The sequence below is a fragment of the Stenella coeruleoalba genome (genome assembly GCF_951394435.1).
Source record: "Stenella coeruleoalba genome assembly, chromosome: 5".
Lineage (NCBI taxonomy): Eukaryota > Metazoa > Chordata > Mammalia > Artiodactyla > Delphinidae > Stenella > Stenella coeruleoalba.
The window spans coordinates 91,754,082-91,769,133 of NC_137150.1; positions in this window are offsets into that span (position 1 = coordinate 91,754,082).

A 15,052-nucleotide genomic window follows, 5' to 3' on the forward strand; every position below is an offset into this window, starting at 1 on the left:
ATTGATATGTCCATTGGTGAAAGTAGAGTGTTAAAGTTCCCTAGTATTATTGTGTTACTGTCAATTTCCTCTTTTATAGCTGTTAGCATTTGCCTTATGTATTGAGGTGCTTCTATGTTGGCAGCATAAGTACTTAACAATTGTTATATATTCTGGATTGATCCCTTGATCATTATGTAGTATCCTTCTTTGTCTCTTGTAATAGTCTTTATTTTAAAATCTATTTGTCTGATATGAGAATTGCTACTCCAGCTTTCCTTTGATTTCCATTTGCATATAATACCTTTTTCCATCCCCTCACTTTCAATCTATATGTGTCCCTAGGTCTGAAATGAGTCTCTTGTGGAGAGCATATATACAGGTCTTGTTTTTGTGTCCATTCATCCTGTCTGTGTCTTTTGGTTGGAGCATTTAATCCATTTATATTTAAGGTAATTATCGATATGTGTTTTCCTATTACCATTTTCTTACTTGTTTTGGATTTGTTATTGTAGGTCTTTTCCTTCTCTCGTATTTCCTGACTAGAGCAGTTCCTTTAGCTTTTTTGTAAAGCTGGTTTTGTGGTGCTGAATTCTCTTAGCTTTTGCTTGTCTGTAAAGCTTTTAATTTCTCTGTTGAATCTGAATGGGATCCTTGCTGGGTAGAGTAATCTTGTTTGTAGTTTTTTCCCTTTCATCACTTTAAATATGTCCTGCCACTCCCTTCTTGCTTGTAGAGTTTCTGCTGAAAGATCAGCTGTTAACCCTATTGGGATTCCCTTGTATGTTATTTGTTGCTTTTCCCTTGCTGCTTTTAATATTTTTTCTTTGTATTAAATTTTTGATAGTTTGATTAATACATGTCTTGTCTTGTTTCTCCTTGCATTTATCCTGTATCAGACTCTCTGCACTTCCTGGACTTGACTATTTCCTTTGCCATATTAGGGAAGTTTTTAACTATAATTTAGATCTGTAATAGCATGACCTCGCATAAGGCCCAACATACAAAGGATAGCCACCACTGACCTCCATGATCCAGATATCTCTACACACACACACACACACAGTGTCTTTCTTACTATCTTGTTAAATATAGTGTCCTATGGGCCATCCCAATGAAAGTTATCAGGAGAAACCTATGAGGAAGTAATTAGGATATGGCAGGAGAAAAAGCTAAATTAATATGCGATTTTAGCACTTGATTCCATGTGTAACTCTGGAGCACAAATGGCATCACAAAGTTCTTCCATCTTGATGCATAAGAGCTGAGTATTTTTTTACCCTTATCAGTCAGTTCTGGCTGAGAACCTCTACTGGGAAGGGTGACATAACCTCCGAGGAGTCCCAGGGTTAGATGGCTCCTGTTGGCCAAAGATAATTCTCCAGAGAAATATGTAGATGAGTCATTACCAGTCAACACTCATAGTAGCTGCTCAATATGGGTGCACCAACCCAGTAGTTCTAGGCAGGGCACCACCTTTACTATAATTTAGAAGACTACACTGGTAAGACAAAGCTGCATAATGTAATGGAATTGAGCTTGGACATAAAAAAATGATTAGAGCTAATTAGCAGCTTCAATGGAAAGGTTAAACAAAGGGAAAGAGACCGGGTTAATTATAGTATAGAATTATTGGAGCAATTAGGATTCCAGAATCCAGATATGACCTATTCAACTACTGCATCCTCTTTTTCATTATTTACTATTTTATTTTTCCTTTGAATATATAATACATTCACAAACATTCAAAATTAAAAATGTACAAAAGAGGATGCAATTTTTAAAAAAGCCTTCCAAACTTATTCATCTGTCATTCATCCAGTTTTCCTAAACAGAGTCAAGTCATATCTCCTTTCAGAGATAGTCTGTTTTCCTTTTGCCTTCTTAATTACATAACTGTAAATATACACGTGAGATCAGACCATCTTATTAATAAAAATTTCCTCATCCTTTTTTTCAGCTGCATAGTAGTTTTGTATGATTGCATAATATTTTATTTATACATTTCGCTGTTGATGAATATTTAGGTTCTTAATCATCTATTAGCATAATAACAGCAACAGATTATCTACCTACCTACCTATCATTTTATACACTCATGAGTATAGGTATAGAATAAATACCAAGAAGTAGAACCACTGAGTAAAATACTGTATCAGTTAGTTCAGACTAAATTATGTCATAATAGCAAATGGTGTCAAATCCTTAGTAGCTTACAAAACTAAAAGCTAATCTCTCACTTATGTTACATCTCTATTGCAAGATTCTTTGTCTCTTTTCTACATCATCCTCATTCTAGGACCTAGGCTAAAAGAGCAATCCCTTTCCAGAGCAAACTAGGTTTTTGGTAGAAGGAAAAGAGGACATGGTTAACTATATGATAGTTCTCAAAGCTTCTGCTTGAAAATAGTACCTGTCACTTCTACTTACAGTTCAGTGGCCAGAGAAGGTCATGTGGCCAAGCCAGACATCAGTAGGATATGGATGTACATTTCTTTCCTCATAGGAAGGACAAGCAAATAATTAGAATACCAGCACAGTTCACCACAATGTGTGGATATATTTTATAAATTTGAAAGATGCCAAATTGTTCTCTCTAAAAGTATTACAAATTTAAACTCATAAAAAATATATGAGTGTCTCCACCATTCCCTCACTGATACATTATGATATCAGACTCTTTGATCTTGGTCATCTGAAAGGTGAAATATATTTTGAAGTAAGCTTAATTTGAATTTTTCTTATCCTGAATGAAGTTCAGACTATATTCATATTCAAATATGTCTTAGCATGGAAATGTTTGAGTGCTTCTTTCATTAACAGTCTTATTCCTTTTATTTAGACACTATATTTCTGTTAATTCGACCTGTGGTCAGTAGTTTTCTGTTGTTATCAAGTTAGCTTGTACCGCTTTAAGATCCAGATTTTTTCCCACATACTGACAGCTGGTAAGTCTGTTCTTTACAGCTGACAAGCTATGTCTCCACCATTTTGTAGTTTTATAATATATTTTTAAAAATAAAACACAAATGTAGTACTTTTTATATCTTCCTTTTGAATATCATCTTGTGTTTAGCTCAATATTCAAACCTGTCTGACCCTTTTTGCATATTTTAAAATATTTTTTCTTATTAAAAATAATACATACAGAAAATATTAAAAATCCAGGCAAGGAAATAAAAATAACCCCTATACCTATTCTTCGTAGACAGCCATTTATTTTGAATGTATGTCACCTTTCATGTTAGATCATCTGGAATAGAGTCATTGGGGAATTTTATAAATAAGCTTCCCAAGGCTTTATTCATACCATCAAAATAATTAATAGTACCAGACAGATTTCCAGCTTTCCCTCTTGGCTTCTTCTCACTTGGCAATTATCAAGCAAATGGGTAATGATTAAAATCCAACGTGCTCCCGACAAACTTTTCTTTCTATGGTAGGGTGTCTCTTTACTTGGGTTTTTAGGGGTAATTAAGAATTGTAAATGTAGGCTTAAAGTGGCAAAAAAAGAAGAGGTGGGGAAGACTGAATTATTTGGGCTGGCTCTGGAGCAGAAACTTTTTTTCTAGAGGCAAAAGAGAAAACCAAACAACAATCCACTGTATAAAGTCAACGTCCCCAAACAGGAAAGATCATCTACCAATACAAAGTCTAGAAGGTCCAGAGATGAGAATCAAGGTTGGCAGTGGAGAATTCTTGGGTTTAGAGCCTTGTCAAGGAAAGATCAAACCAGCTATTGTTTGGGGACAGGGAAAATTCAAATTGTGCTCAACTGCCTTGAATATTTAACTTGCTCTTATAGGCTAGGGAGGAGGTATCTGGGGCACACAGGATGTCTGGACTGTTTTAAAAGTTCATTGTATCAGAGTCACTTGTCAGCCTCCTGTGTCTTTTAGTCCTTAGATCTAACAGGTGCTCATAAGGAGGTTTACATTTATGGTTCCAAACAAAAAATTGAAAAGTAATAATGTGATGTTCTAGAATGGACCTGGAAAAGTTGCTGGTTGCCCATTAATTAATATCTAATAATATTTACTAATTTTGGTGAAGCTCATAAAATCTCAGTGGCAGAAACTTCAGAAGTTATATCCTGGTGCCTGAATATCAAATGTCTGATATTCAGAATCCAATCAAAGACTTTCACATAAAGAAATTCATGAAGTTAAGTCTAAAAAAGAAGAGAGAGATGATTAAAGGATTCTTCCTGATCCCTGAAGTTAGTCATTTTTTGCCTGCCATCTTTTTTTTTTTTTTTTTTTTTTTTTTTGCAGTACGTGGGCCTCCCACTGTCACGGCCCCTCCCGCTGCGGAGCACAGGCTCCGGACGCGCATTGCCTGCCATCTTGATCTTCTCTTTTTCAATTGCTCAGTTGCAAATTCTGTGAATAAGTGGTTCGGGTTAAATGCAACCTAGCCATGCAATTTGTTTTCTGTCATGACCTATGGCACTGAAAACTATTTTCTTTGTATTTATTTCTAGGCTAGTTATCTTATAATTTTGACAAATGCCCTATGCCTGTCCTTGTAAGTAAAAAAACATGGGGCAGTTTTTCTAGTGAGACTCCCTATTTGTATCATCTTTACAGTTCAGAGGATTATGGTGACAGGTGATTGACAGAAGAGAAATAGAGTATATAAAGTGTTTTTTTTCACAAAATATAACCATTGATGAGGTCCTGAACTAGGCTGAGAATGGGGAAAGAAAAGAAGACATATCAAACTGGAAAAAAAGAAAAGCTGACAAGATTTGGGAATTGATTGGCTTTGAGGGATGAGGGAGACGCAAGGAGAGGGAGGAGTCAATTATGATTAAGGTTTTGAGTAAGGTGAAAGAATTGAAATAATAATGGCTTATTCGTTTGTTTTCTGAAACCAGTCAGAACTTTGAAAGCTGAGTAAAATGTTCTGATAAACATTGTCGTGACTTGAAAACCATATACCTGAGCAAACTGGATTTCAAAATTACCATGCTACTCTTATGGAAAATGGTGTGAAAAGAAATCCAACAGAAACTTCTAATAAAAATATCTTGTATTTGCTGTAAGGCTGTGCTGACAACTAGAGGAAATTACTCATCTGATTTTCTCTCTGTTTTTAAACAAAGAACCATCCCTTAGTAAAGAGGTGGCAAACTAGTCTGTTTAGCAAATCTGGCCAGCCTCCTGCTTTTGAACAGTTTGTGAGCTAAAAATGATTTTTAAATTTTTAAATTATTGAAAACATTAAAAGAAGAATAATATTTTATGGCAAGTGAAAATTATATAAACTTTGAATTTTAGTGTTTACAATTAAAGTTTTATTGGTACACAGCCATGTCCTTTCCGTGGCTGCTTTCATTTACAATGGCAGAGTTTAGTAGCTTTAACAGAGACCATATGACCTACAAAGCTTAAAATATTTATCATCTGATCCTTTAAAGGAGACATTTGTCACCCCTACCTTAATATAAGCTATATATCTAAAGATAAGTTAGGAAAGAATGATAATGTAACTTGAAAGCATAACTAGAAAAAACAGTGGGTTAATTTTAGCAATATTTTTGTTTACCCATTCACTCAATAAATATTTGTGGAGAGCATACTGTCTGTCAAGCACTATCTGAAATGCTACAGACACACATCAATTTAAACACACAGATTTAAACATTAGTCCACTTCTTACTAATGAAGCACTCTGAAAATGAGTGCTTCTTTTGGTTATTCCTGGCAAGAAGATGGCAAGGAAATACACTGCAGTTAGAATAGAGGGCTTCTCCTTAAGACTCAGTATATCTTGCCAGAATTAGAGTCTTGGCAAAACAAGAGGGAAGACAGTGAATAAAGTAAATGTATACATGTTTTTGAATTTGCACATGTTAACAACAGGTAGAAGTTTTCCTGTTCCTAGTGCTTTCCTGGTATATATTTAGTTTTTATTTCTAATCCTTTAAACAATTCAGTGGGGGTATCATCCTCATTTTACATATGAGGAAACAGACTGGGGATAAACTGACATATTTTTCAAAATAGTGCACTATGGCTATAATTGGTATGTTCTAGCATTGAATATAATTCCTCTCATTGCTTGAGTAAAAATATTAAATCTAACCCATAAATATGTTTGGATGATGTAGATTTTGTTGGAAATGGGAAAGCATATTACATCATACAGACTTCTTAAATATTTCTTTTAAACATCTCTTTTCCCCTAAAGATCCTCACAAGTTCTCACTTTTAAAAAAATTTGTCAATACATAGGAAGCCACTGATGGGCCTGTTTATCAATTTCTTACTATAGACTATTTTATAAATCAAGTATAGATGTATGTGTGTTTCTTATACAAAAATGTTATAGTTTCTATACTCTGTTTTATAGAACCTGAAGTTTCAATAGTGGTAATTTAAGTTTTACAAATATTACATATAACTATATATATATAATATTATATAAAATTATTATAAAATTATAATATAGTTATATATATATAATATATTGAAATAAAAATATAATGCTCCATCTTCCAGTTAAACAGGATGGACTGTCCATATATATTTACTTCTGTTCTTTCCAAAATTAGAAAATAACAGTAAAGAGATTCTAAAATGTAAACTCAAAAAGATAAAACGGATAAAACAAGGCAGATTAGGAATAGCTTTTTGCAATGCAAAATGTACAAGTATAAATAGTAACTGACTTAGAAGGCCCAAATATGCTGAAACCTAACCAAACAGTGGGGAAATCCAAGAAATGATCTAATTGTACATCAGAATTCATAACATAAAAGGCTAAGAAATGACAATGGCATGAATATCTGAAGGTGAGGGTACAGGCATGGCTAAAACAAATGGGAACTTGATACATTTCTTGTTAGAAGTCCAGATCCCATCCAGCACCTCAGTGGAAGACTGGAGGCTTATTCTCTGGTGGCAGTAAAATGGAAGTTCCTGATTGCCTCAGGAGGCCAAGTACTGAGGTGTGAAGGGTACTGTTCCCAAAATAGTGGCAGCCCAGGAGTATATATGCAACATTGAAACTGACCATATGTCTTTTCCCATTCAATTTCCAGAAGACTGGCAGCCAGACTTAGAACTTTAGACAAAACTATTCTCTAAGTAATGACCAGAGCTAAAGAAAAGATACTACTATTTTCCAGTGAAAGATTACAACCAAATCAGTACAGTGAAGGCTAAATTCAACAAACCTGTAGCTTCTAAACAATATTTTGTAATCCACTTAATACATGAATAGACAATAAAGGATCAATAGACGCTTCATTCAAGTGTGTAACATGAATGATAGAATCAAAAGACACAAGTATACAAACAGAAAAAAAAGCACTAAAAGGAAACAGATTATGTAAGGAGAGGAAAAATTCAAATATATATGTACTAATAATAATAGAAAAATAAAAAGACATTGCATTCATGACACAAAAATAGAAATATATATATGTATATGTGTTGAATATATATACATATGTTTCCTGTACATATCTTGTATACATTTATATATGAATATATTTATATATAATAATTTATATATAATATGTTTGTTCAGAGAATAAGAAAAACATTTAAAAATTAAAATTATAATAGCAAAAAAAGAAAATCTCATTACAACAGTTAGAAAATAAAATCAAGGAAATCTCCCAGAGAGTAGAGTAAACCAACAAAAAGATGAGAGTTAAATGAAAAAAAAAAAAAAGAAAATTAATGAACCAATCCAAAAGGAAGAACAGTTGAATGATAGAAGTTCCAATGAAGAAAGAACAGACGAATCAGACTCAGGGAATCAGTAAATAAACAATCAAGAAAATTTCTTGTAAGTGCCCACTGAGTAGATATAATGGATCTACTCCAGAGCACTTCAGAGTGGAAATTCAGACTACAGGTTAAATAGAAGATTCTAAAGCTTCCAGAAAGATAAAATAGGTCACAAACAAAGAATCAGAAAACTGGATGGTTTGGGACTTCTCGAGCAGTGCTGGAAACTGAGAGATAATGAAGATATAACTTTGGACCTCTGAAGTAAAAAGATACTGACTCTGGTTTTCTATTTGTAGACAGACTAACAAATCAAGGGTAAGGGTAGACATTTTCAGATATTCAAGGGCTTAAAAAAGTTTACCTCCCATGTGTCCTTCCTTAGGAAACTTTTGCAGGAATGCTGTACTAAAATGAGGGAGTAACGAAGCAAAAGAAAGACAGGGAATCCAGAAAATGGGATTTTCTTTCCTTTAAGAAAGAGGCAAAGAATATCTCCAGGATGGAGATGATGGAATATAACAGGAATGTAGCAAATCATTGGCCGGCAAGAGCAAGAATAGAGCAGCTCAGAAGGTTCCAGGAAGATTATCTCTAACAAAGTAAAAATGATAGAATATCTGATGTAACTGGGAGAGTTTGGGCATTTTTCAGTGATTAGTACATAGAAAATAAAGCCAACAACATAAAACAATTATTAGCTACAGAGGAAACAAAAAGTCACTTAAAGAAGTAAAAGTAGTCACGGCTTATACATAGCTTCTCTGTGAACAGTTCTTGTGTAAACATAATAAAGTTCCCTAAAAATTTTTAATAAAAATTATGCAGTGATTTTAGTGGGAAACTAAAGGACATGGGAAGTATGTGTATTTACTTCTGGGGCCTAGTTGAAGAGAGCTAAATCCTTATTTTCCATTGTAGGAAGTAAATAGATACAATCTAAAAGTGAAAGATCAAGAAAGAGCAATATTGTTATTTTACTTACACAAATGGAGGGAAGTTATCAAAAATAACAGCTAACTAAGAAGCTAAAACAGTTGAAAAAATTTACCTCTGAGAAAATGGAAGTGGCAGGAAGGGTTGGGGCATTGCTATTTTTCTTGGTAAGAATTTCAGAACCACTTGACACTTAAATGTGTGAAAAATAACTTTGGCAATCATAAAAATCAAATGGAGGAAAATGTTAACACTGAAATGTGTTAATTTTTAACAATTAGAAACAGATTCATTGACTTATGCAGCCAGGGTAATTCATTTTTATAGAAATCTCATAACACAGCTACTCTTAAAATATCTATTCGTAGACAACTTATTGTAGCTGGGCTGTTAATTAAAAGTGTGTAGCTTGGTGCTGTTATTACTATCATTATTATTAAGTTATAATCATTAAATTCAGGATTGCATATGTCCATTCACCTAAAATTGTGTGGTCACCTATTAGCTATTTTGGTGAGTGAAATGGGCTCTCCCTCCCCCAATAGCAAATGTTAAATTGATATAAAATTGAACAAAAATTTGCACGCAGAGTGATATAAGGATGCCAGTCTCATCCGTAATCTGTAATTACAGATGTTTGTATTTATTGAAATAACCTTGTTGAAATTACTGAATTACAGAATCATAAAATGCTAGAACTCATTTGAAAACATGGACATTGAGGCCCAAGAGGAAAAATGGCCTGCCCGTGATCTCACATCTAGGGGAAATAGAAAGTAGGAGAAATAGCTGCTTCCCTCTCAGCAGTGCTAATACACTAGGTTGAGCTATGCTGGACTAGATATCACAAGAGGCTGCGTGTTAGCTCATTTCTAAGACCACTGCAATTTCAATGGAAATCTACAGGTTAATTTTCTGTCCCAAGCAGAACACAAATAACCACTAATGAAGATCTCAATAAGTGAATGAGATACTGCATCATTAAAAAAGTAGAGAAAAATTAGGCCCAGCCTAAGAAAAAAAGTGATGTACTTCCAGTCCTGTTCTTTCTGCCCATGAAAAAGATTGTATTGCTACCTTCTCCTTCTGAAGATTAACATCAGCATAACGTTTTTTTTTTTTTGCAGGAACATGTGATAACAAAGGGTAGTTTTCACAATACGAAATAGTACATGTTAACTGTATTTTCCTAGATTCCTTGAAAAATGTCTTTTGTATCACTTAGGAGTTTTTGACTGTAAAAACAGAAACTGGTGCCAGCTAACCTAAGCAAAAGAGGGTTTAAGATAGTTAGGATGCATAGTGGAGACAGGGAGACCACAGAATAGGACTAGAACGAGCCTGGAAGAGCCAAGAAAGCTTCAGAGGCCTAAGAAACCAAATGTAGGTCTGGGCTGGACAGGGAACAGGCTGATCAGGCCACCGCCTCTGTGAAGAGGAAACTCCAACCCATTCTTCTCTTTTTGCATCACTTGCTGAAGATTCAAAGTGTATCTTGATACAGTTCAATTGGCTGAGCTTTGGCCATTTGCTCTCCTAAAACAGTGAGAGGAAGCAGGTGGCACTTCTTTGGTAGATTACCAGCAATCGGACTTCTCTGCCACCAAACTGCATGCTGGGAAAAGCCAGTAGGAAGTGAGGGCAGTATTAGAAATGCCAAAAAGTAGCAAATCCCTACTGTATCAAATCCCTACTGTAACAAATCCCTTTTTGTTAAACATGCCTGAGCTATTGAGTTGACTCAGTGGTCTGCGGAAAGAGCATGCTTCCTTGTTAAGATAGTAACTGGTTTACAGTGTTACATTTTTGGCAAACTGATAGTGAAAAGCTTATTAAGGGGACATAGGTCCTGCCAAGACCTACTTGCTTTCTTTCCGTATATTGGAATTCAAATGCAACACAGGTAAAACTTTTAGCTCAGATCAAAGGTAATACATCTACGTGGATGTAGAAAAATGTGGCATTTACCCAGTGGTCTATGTGGTGATGCTTAAAGATATGTCTTTGTGTATGGCACTGCATGTGTGTGTGTTAGAGGAATAGAAAAGGCCAGAACGGCCTGCAAAGTACTTCAGTATATTGATATCAGGATAATAAGCTTGACCTCTTTCAACAGGCTGTCATTTCCTGTCGGTCTCTTAAATTCATTGATTTTTTTTAGAGTTTTGTTTTATTGTTTCTCATTTCACGGTAAAATAACAGGAGCAGTAAGTCATTTCCTTAATCAGAAAAAAAATGATGATTTTTGGAATTTTATGAGTTGCAATACCCAGGAAAGACCAGGAAGATATATGCTAGAGAGGGTGGGGGAAAGGGAAGCAACAAGGGGAGCGGGCAAGGCTTTTGCTTCAACTTTTCTATACCAATAGCTTGTACAACATTATCTTTTAACAGTTCTGTGATTTTTTTTCTGTACTCTAAATTCCAGCAAGGAATTTACTGAAACAGCAAATCATCTCTCCTACAAACTAAGTGTCAAAAAGCTCAGTGAAGTGTTTAGAAATAATAAAGCAAGTGAAGGAAAAAAAAAAGAAACCGATAATAAGGTGAGGAGAAAATATTTTCAAATGAGATTTAAAATCAAGAGAGAAACATGTGAACTAGAGCTTCAAATAAACAAGGAGCAATGGAAGTCATTTAGGAAACCTGCAGATAAAGATTTTATGTGTTTTATAGAAGTGAGCAAAGTGTCAGCAAGTCTCAAGTCTGGTAAACATTGTTTGAAGTTAAATTTTCTGGTGAGGTGAGAAAATATAATTACATAGTCACTTATCGCTCATTTCTCTGTACTGGAAGTGAGGGTGGCTGACTTTTTCTCTATTGCATGCAACATCAGCACATTCTGAGGTTGCCTACAAAGTTACGGATGCCTCAAATTTATCTTAGCCTTTGATATGATGAGAGTTTAGTCATGTAAAGGGCTTTTAAAATGCAGTGCATTCCTATGCTGGCTAGGCCGTAAGTAACTTTTGAAAATAATTACATTGACCATATATTTTATAAAGGCTAAAGCATCTAAATGTAAATAAAACACAACATTCCTCAAATGTAGGTAGCAAATACCAAGATTAATTTACTTTTAGGGTTTGCAACAGTAAGACAATGTAACTCAGGTGAACTCAAGTGAAAATACCATTATAAAATATAACCATTGTTAGCTGTTCCTAAATTTGTAATTAAGTTTTTATGTTCAACAGAAATATATATACAAATGGTTTAATGGGCCAAACATTTCCATAAGAATTATCAAAATGTTCTGTCCTCCCTGTCTCCTGCATTTCCCACACCTCAGTGTTCGCTTTCAGCACTCACTTGTGTTTATTTCCCTTCATTTAACAATAAACATTGTTATATTGGTAGCTTTAAAGCAATTTTTAAGCATCAATTTATTAATTTCCCACTAGGGGAAATGTGGATTTAGCATTCTTTTTTTCCATCCTCTAACCTTCCTTACTGTACAAATTTCCCCATACTTGAGAGTTATAACATTACTTAGATCAGTACTCAGGGTTCACATCATTATATTTTTGTAAATGTTGACTGTGCTATATTTTATACTAGGATTATGTTTGCCTTCTTGAACAACCTTCTGTATACCTTCTTGCTGTTAAGTGTACTACTTTTTTACTGACTTGGTTTTCTATGCCCTTACTCTCCCTGAGTTTTTCCAAATTCATTAGGATTATATCAAGTTCTTGCAGACAACTCTTCAGAGGCTGCTGATCTGCTCCAACTGGATTGGTTATGCTGTATGCCTTAGAAATGCCATCATCCTAAGATCTACCTTCAATTTAAACCTAGAGAAATCCTATCCTCTCTCCTGAGCTGAAGCTCCCATTCTCTGCACCTCATGCTTTCCTCTTTCTTGATTTACTCTTCCATTAGGGTGAAGCAACTTTTCCAAGGGCTTTGTGAGAAAGACAGCATGGGAAACAAATTGTTAGGGAGGTTGCATATCTGAAAATATCTGTAGACTACCCTCATACTTGACTGGTAGTTTCAGTGGCATGGTGTTAATTGATTCAAAATAATTTTCCTCCACATTTCAAAGGCATTTCTCCATTGTCCTGTATCTTAAGTGTAACTTTGAGACATCAAAATCCTTTCTAATTCCTGATCATGGAAGCTTTTACAATCTTTTCCTTATCACTGAAGTCCTGAAATTTTACAGTTAAATGCCTTTGCGTCTACTGATTTTCAGCTGCTGTGCTTGCCATAATCTAGAAATTCATATCCTTCATTTCTGGGAATTTTTCTTGAATTATTAATGATTTTCTACTTTCTAGTTTTTCCATTCTTTCTGTCTGGGTTTCCTATTAGTCAGATATTGAATCTCCTAAAATGGTCCTCTAATTCATTTCATTTATTTAAAAATTTTTTCAATGGGTTAGGGTTTTGAAAAAAAATGCATGTTTTCTTTTGCTCTACTTTCTGTGAGAATTTCTTTTATCTTTCAAAACATTTTCTGAAGTTTCTATTTCTGTTGTTTATAATTTTTAAGAACAGTTATTCTATTTTATATAGCATTTTATTATTTTGTCATGAATGCAATATTTTTCCTAACTCTGAGCATTGTAATAAAACTTATATTAAAGTTTCCTTCAATCTGTATACTATCTGCTTCTTGTTCATTTTATTCTTTATTCATATTATAAGAGATAGATTAAAAGATTTTGGGGAAGCACACAGGGATAGTTTTTTCTATTGCAGACTGTGCTGTGTGAAGATCTGGCTGTACTGTTTTTTGGGAGACTCTGAATTTTAGTATTTTAGATCTTTCTCTTGGTCTGGTAAAAATTTACAGGAGAGAATATTCCAGATATATGTCTGCCTGCCAACATTCTGGAAACTGAGTGAGGAAAGAGGGCTAAGGGGTCCTCTACATTCCTTATATATATTCCTTATATAAACATTGACGACTCCTAACCATAACCTGCTCTCAACTATAGCTGCTCATCTATACAAAGACCTTTTGTTTTACCCTTCTCAGAGAATAAACCTTCAATCTTCTGTCTTGGTCAGTGTAGTTAGCTCACACTGCCGTGACAGTACCACAGACTGGGTGTCCTGAACAACAGAAATTTATTTTCTTCCAACTTAGGAAGCTGGAAGTTCAAGCTCAAGGTGCCAGTAAAGTTGGTTTTTCCTGAGGCCTCTCTCCCTGACTTTCAGACAGCTGGCTGTTCACTGTGTCCTTGTCTCAGGCTTTTGTCCGAGAATACACTCCTGATCTCTCCTCCTCTTTTTGTAAGGACACTAGTACTAGCCCATAACCTCACTTAACCTTAATTACCTCTTTAAAGGCCCTATCTCCATATCTAGTCACATTGGGGTTAGGACTTCAACATATGAATTTGTGGGGGGCACAGTTCAGTCTGTAACATTTGGAGAGAGGCAGTTGTTCAGCCATATAGAGTGTGATTGAGGATCTGTGGGTCTCTCTACTTCTTAAGCTCACTCCACAAATCCTCTTTTCATCCCACATTCATCCCTACCCCAGAGTTAGCAGGTGATGCCAGTTCCTGAACCTATTAGAGGTTCTATGATATAAATCATGTTGCTTCTTTTTCTCCCTCACTGCCAGCTTAGAATTAAGCTTTTTCAGAGTGACTCAATTAGAACTCCTCTTTCAGCTTCCCCAGTTCCAAAATTTTATATCATTCCTACCCCCGGAATGATATAATATTTAATTATGATAAAATGTTTAATAATGGGTATGTTATGGGAGTCAACCAATCAGAAAAGATGCTGGACTGATCAGGGTAAGCCCCAGCTAGATACCATGCAGGTACCTAGCAGCTGAACACTGGTGTTCTGCTTTCTACTTCTTTTACTCTTTGTGGCTATATGCCATATGAAATAAAATAAAATTCCTTTACCTGTCATTTTATGTTAGTTTCTAGAGGAAGCACAGTTAAATGTGTCTGTTTAATCTATTGTCTTTTGCCAGAAAAACATGTTGTTGTAAAAGTCAAAATTAAATGTGAAGCATTACTTTAATTCTCCTTATTCCTGGCTAAATGTGACTTATGAAATGTTTAAACATTGTAAGTGGACCATTCTCACTGGATAACATTCAGAAAGAGTTTAAGAAAAGATAAATTAAACTTTTAAGTTGCTCCAGGTGTTATAGTTATCTGGCTAATCCTCCAAATCAGGAAATATAAGAATTTTAAAAATCTTTTACTGTCATATTTTCAATATTTTTATCAATGCATGAATCCCTTTTAACCTTCTCTGGTGATCTTCCCTGAAATCTATCTAGTACAATATTGATAAATTTCCCCATTTGATTTCATATATACTTCTATCACTTAACTTACTACTTTTTAATGTGGCACGTATTGTTAATTTCCTACTCAATTATTATTCCTAATTCTTCCTTGATTTGG